This window comes from Poeciliopsis prolifica, unplaced genomic scaffold (genome assembly GCF_027474105.1).
Source record: "Poeciliopsis prolifica strain line A6 unplaced genomic scaffold, Auburn_PproV2 SCAFFOLD048, whole genome shotgun sequence".
NCBI classification, from domain to species: domain Eukaryota; kingdom Metazoa; phylum Chordata; class Actinopteri; order Cyprinodontiformes; family Poeciliidae; genus Poeciliopsis; species Poeciliopsis prolifica.
Genome location: NW_026562423.1, coordinates 1003087 through 1009658, shown reverse-complemented (window position 1 = coordinate 1009658; position 6572 = coordinate 1003087).

Here is a 6572-nt window from a genome sequence, read left to right as displayed (position 1 = left end):
TTCTCGTACAATCCAAAGGCTTGAACCTCTTGAACAACAGAAGGTTTCATTTTGGAGGGGACTGAGTCTGAGAATAAAACACCCAAAGGGAAAAATAATCAAATCATAAGGACAAAAGTAAATTTACAAAATCTCAAGTTCACACAAGCTAGGATAATAATGAGTAGAGATGACGTGTTTGCTAAAATCTCTGAAAATCACCATTTACTCATCACACATCAAGAGACAAATGAGCCAAGAATGGAAGATATTCTAAATGAGTTAAGAAGGATGTGGGACAAAGTTAATGTAGAGCTCAATAAAAATACTTTTCTCGCTGTGTGTGGGGCTGCACTTAGACGATTCGGCACGGGAATAGGATTAGGAGCAGCAGCACAAATAGTGTTTGAGGAAGGCGACAAAATGGAGAAACTGAGCTTGGGACTTACAGCTGCCATTGTCTCAATTGTTGTAACTGTAATCGGAGTGGAAGTTTCTGACCACGCATGTACTGAGAGAGAGAACTTACTGAGGAGACAGAGAGAAAATGCAGTGACTGCAGAAAGACTGATTAATGAGTTCAACATGATAATTGAACCACAGAAGAAAGCCCTGGAGGAAATTCAGACACTGGCACAAACAACAGACAGACGTTTGCCTTTAATGAATGTAGCAGTCGAACCGCAGGTAGAAACAGCTCTCTCAAGAATCAACAGTTTACTGGAGCTGCTGCGGCAAATGAGTCAAATGCCACCAAAAGATAAAGCTGAACTCTTTGCTAAGGCGATTGACCATTGCAAGAGAATTGATCACCAGCTGAAACGAATGAAAAATGATCTCAAAAACCTCAAATAGGGATTTGGATTGGAACTCTGCATGATGTTATTACCTTCCTAAAATAATGCCCCAAGTCATTTTTTTGCCAAAAGTAATTTTGCTAAGAACAAAAACAGAAACAGAAAAAAAGAGCATCACTACCTTTTATGAAAGATGATTTAGGAAGAAATATCTGTTTTTACAAAAAAACGAAGGATGCAAAAAAAATAACAGCTATGTTTTTACTTGAAATAGGAACTGACGAGATAGTACTGATAACAGAATTCATTTGGAGGACTCCAGAACATTGTACAGATCAAAACAAGAAATGCAAATTAAACACATCAACAATTACAAAGTAAAGATGTGATCTAAAATGTAAAATACCTGCTGGAACTTTTGTGTTTGAATGTAGTCGTGACTAGTAGTAACTCTTTACCTGTCAGAAAAACATGTTGAGACGAAAACTAAAAATACTAAACATGTTTCTACATATATGGAATAAGATTTATAGGACCGTGTATCAAGAAATAGCTAAGGACAGTTTTAACATGACTGCTAAAGAGGCAAATGATCACACTTTTAATTTGTTATGGATTTTGTGTATTCCTCTATCTTTTATCCTCTTCTCTATGCTTACACACACGCTGCAGCTTACATAACCATGTTTAAGTGTGACTACTGCCAGTCATACGTAAACAGACAGAAACTGATTAGACTACCCTTTAGAGATTGCGGAGAAGAATAAAAGATAAACTCACGCTGCAGTCTTGGTTTCATCCCTAAGGTGAGCTAAGTGTGGCCCGGCGCTGGACGGTAAATGTAACTGTATCTGTTCCATTTATATGACATGTATGGCTTGTAACATTTGATTATTTTTCGGCATTAAAACTTGTTTTTATACTTAACCAAATCTCATTATTTCTCAAGGTAATTTACACTGAGGGATTCTGGTCGGGTTCTGAAACTGGTTAATGGACCTGGGTGGTGCACAGAGACAAAAATGAATGAACTCCAACAACTCACAAATCAGTGAGGACACAGTCTGCTTGGTCTTAGTCACACAGAGATGGGCAGAACTCTGGGAGATCATCATAGAAAAGGATGACTTAAGTGGTCTTATTTAGAGATGCACTGAGCAGATATTGATATTTGTATCGGTCCCTATATTGACAAAATTATAGATCCGGTATTGGTGACAATGTGTCTAATCCTTAAGGGCAAATCTAGTCTATACTTGGAATTTCTAATGGTTTTTGAACCACTTGAAAGAAGGGTTTTTGTAGTTGATTTTTTTTTTCATGTTTGACCAAGCGAGTCACTCTACTGTTTTAGTCTGTCAGTTTCTTTATTCGAGTTTTACATGGGCTGTTTATACGTCCATATAATTGCACTGACCAAACAAATTTAAGTCGTTTTCACATGTTTGACCAAGCTTGTGAAGCTGTTAGTGTATTTATGTGTACAGCTGCAGTAATGAAGTAAATGTGCACATTTATGCCTGTTTTCTTTTTCTTTTTTTTTCTTTTTTAAAAGAAAGACAGAAACATTTTAAGTTAATTCAGCAATGTTTTTTTTCCGTATCGGATACTAAACTTGAGATATCGGTATCAGAAGTAAAAAACTGGATTGGTGCATTTGATGTTTGTGCTTTATTAAACCTGCACCGCTGAAGTTTTGAATAGTTCCATATAGCAGTGAAACATCTGTGCTAACAAAGGCTCACAGGTCAACAGCCTGAAGTGGACAAATCACAACTGCATAATTAAAGGTCGATCTCCAACCTCCCATTCATCAGCAACGTTATTGAAAAAGTTGTGCTTAAACAATTAAATAGCTTCCCAACAATAACCAAATGCTTTGACTCCGTCCAGTCTGGATTTTATGCTCACCACAACGCAGAGATTGTGCTTGTAAAAGTGTTCATAGATATCCACATCAATACGGGCTGTGGGAGAACCACAGTGCTGGTTCTTTTGGACCTCAGTGCAGTTTTTGACACTGTCAGCAAGGGCTGGGGGACGTGAGAAAAATCTAATATTCTGATGTATTTTTTTCTGTCTCACGATACACGATATATATCACAATATTCTTAAATGAGCTCCAATGTTGTTTTAAACTACAGATCCCTTGCAGCATGATGTCACCCAGGCAGTTCCTGCCCCCTTTTCCCCGTTAGACTTAAATGTAAGCTCATATAAAAAGGGATTCAGTGTTTTGCTATGAACTGTCCACACCAAGACTAGATAACAAGGTGAGAAATAAGTTTTAACTGAGAAAGAAAATAGTGAGGGGGAATTTAGTAGATCAATTATTCTTGACTTTGGCAAACTTAACAAATAGATGTGCTGTGGAAGAAGGTGTGTTTTGGACAGATCATCAGTAAAGCAGGTCTTTAAATCAGCTAATCTGTGTGTTAGCGATGGCTAATAGTGGTGGCTAATCCACCACAGTGATCACTTACTAATAAAAGCAAAATACACATCAAGCACAAAAACGCCAAACTGTAACTGAATGTCCTGTTCTATGTAGGATAACGTTTGAGTGTTTTTGGTGCTGAATCCTGATGCATAAAGCTGCCTTGTTGTCAGTTGCTATGGCAACGAGTCTGAGTGTATCGTCAAGCCAACATTTCAACAATATGTCATGGTCATCAGTGTCAGATGCTGAGCTGAGGTCCAACAGAACCAGCACTGTGGTTCTTCCACAGTCTGTCTTTATGTGCAATATTGTTGCTTTGTGCTTCTTAGCGTCAGGTAAAAGTCTGGAAACCCCAGAACATTATGTGGTATATCATTATAATGACTTAAACCTTGGCACGCCTTGATATCAATAACCTGCCCATAACTACATAGGACTCAGTATCATTGGAAACATGGTTAGAACATTAGGAGTGTGTATTTATTAATTTAGTTCCATTATAATCAGATCAATGAAAGATGGAAAATCCAAGCTACGTAGAACATTTTAGACACAAAGACAATCAGATCAACCCCTCCAGCCTGAGGCTGGAGGCGGTAGGTAGGCCAGGAGAAAAGGAAGCGCGCTGCATTGTGACGGACTTCAGGTCATGTGTTTCCACTTTGGAGATGCCTGTAAACCTCTTCATTATTCACCGGGGCAGAGTTGCAGGAGCTTCCAGCATTTGCAGCGAATGCCTTCCATGTGTGTCTAATTACATCTGGGGAGGTGTTTAACACGAGGTGAAGTCATTAACACATGGGCACCGCCGTCAGATGTGGAGCCAGGCGGCCAGGGGTGAAGGCGGAGAGAAGAGAACACAGACGGCAACGGGATCCACTCCTACAGCTGACTTGGACTTATCAGCACATTTCTCTTGTTGCAAGATGAAGTTTGCACGTTCATATTCATCAGAGTAAGGAGAAACGTTTTTTAAAGCATTCAGGGTCTCAGAATCCAACTTGAAAATCCTTGCAAATATTTATTCTCTACTCCTAAATTATTCATATTAATGGCATAATATGACAAACTGCAAACTGAATAAATTATTCAGAGGAAATAAAAAATTTGGTTCGTGTTTATACCCAAGTAAATGGCTCCACCTAGTGGCAAAAAGGTAGAATTGCATTCATCTAAATCAAAAAAATATCTACAAATAAGGCAAAAACATTCATGTTCAATTTGATGGCTAAAGGAGTGTAAAGAGATACTTAAAAATATTTTTCAGGTTATGTAAGGAACGCATGATGTATAATGCATGTTAGGATGAATTTTATTAGAATTGATCCAGTTTCAAGGTGATTTTCATTCACATGTTGAACACACACACACACACACACACACACACACACACACGGAGAAACCTGGAAAAGTTAATGCAGCTCCACCATCTCTCTGATTCATAACTCAGCTGGACTTTCTGGAATGGATTTCGGTGTGAAATATGATTGGAGATATTTGTATCGATATTTATATCTACATTGTTTTCTTCACGTTTACATGGAACATAACTCCATTGGAGTTGTTTTTGAAACCTAATCATGAAACATTAATCAATAATCTGATGTGCAAAATGTAATGTTGACAACTGTGTGTCCTATGACTTTGTGTTTTTATGATGTGAAGCATTTTGAAATGCCTTGGGGGCGCTCAACATCCCCAACAGATGGTACTTCCAACACCATGTCTCACGGTGCGTTCAGGGTGATCACAGTTCCATCAAACATGCTGTTTTGCATGCAATCTTAAAACCATACTGTCCAAAAACTCTCGATAAGATGCATTAACATTTCTTGTTAATGCTTCCTACAAAAGTTCCATCATTTGGCTCTTTGTATGCAGTTGCAACCTGTCATTTCCACAACAAAAAGAATCTTATGCTGCACAAAAACGGCTTTTGTTGCAGACAAATCCAATCATCACCTGACCTCCTGTGGGCCGCCGCCTTGTTTGCAGAGTTTATGACCATAATCTATCCTGCAGCTCAGCGACCTGACATGCGCTTGCTTCTGAGGCGATAAAGGAAAGGGACCCCAAACATGAGCGACGGCCCCTAAATGAGGGGATCATCGTGGATTTGATGACTGATCAGCCTGATGCTCTTGGGAATTTGATCCCTTTTATGACTGATTGATCAGAGATGATCTCGGAATCGACTTAAGAGGGGGAGGCAATAAACCCGTCATTCTGATAAGTCCCTGTTCAAATAGTAGCAGGGTAGGGGGTGTGGGAGGAGGGGCGGCCATGTTGACCATGGCTCGGGTTTTGTGGAAAAGTGAGCATTAACAGGTGGCTTTTGAAAACGCGCCTCATGTGCGTCACTGCTCCGCCGTTCGTTTGCTCTCTTGCGACTGGCCTGATGCTGATAACAGGAAACTGGGCCGGAGAAACGCATGAAGAGGAGGAACAGCAACAAAACATCACAACGCGACAAGTTTATGCATCACGTTAAAGTAGTAACGCCTAATCTGTGACATTTGTTCTGACGTGGACTGAAAGTCTGCAGAACATGGACAGTTTTAAATCTGTCAGGACTTCTGCACTGTTTGCAACATACATGGTATTTCAGGGGAAAAAACTGAATAATTACCAAATCAGACACACATACATTAACATTTTTAAAGCGAAGTTTCTGAACAAAATTTAATTCCTGACAGTTTTATGGAAGATTCATTATTATTCTCGTGTTCTCTGCACTCCCTTGAACTTTTAATCGACACGAATGAAGTCTGTTTAAATTTGCCCGTGGCATTAGCTCTGTTGCTAGCTAGCTGACAGCCAGACACGGGCTTTCATTCTTCTTCACAGAATCTTCCTCAGCCACGTGTTGACATATTAATTCATAAAAACATTCAGAACGGCTTCCATCAAATCCTAATCTGAATGTTTATGCTCGCCTAACGTTGCTGTTTTGAACGCTGCATTTTAAAGCCAGATTGCTTAAGTTCAATATTCAATATCCTCCAAAATCATTTGAACAACATACAAATGTAGACTCCAAACTACATAATTATGAAGGAAAAATGTAATTGTTCTGCAAAATGTTTAAAGCTCAACGTAACGCGCCTGATTTAAACAAGTTGGATTATCTGGAATTATGTTGACCTAACCCACTAACAGCATTACTAAGGAAATATATTTATGTCTGAACATTAATGTGCAAACTAATAGGCTTGATTATAGCTCGTTATTGCATATTTAATGCCCTGTAAAATGTGTTTCTGCAGCGTGAAAACCAAGAGAACAAACCTTCACACTATAAATGAAAAAAAATAATTCAGATCAATTACACTGAATTGTTTCAATATTCACTGTAC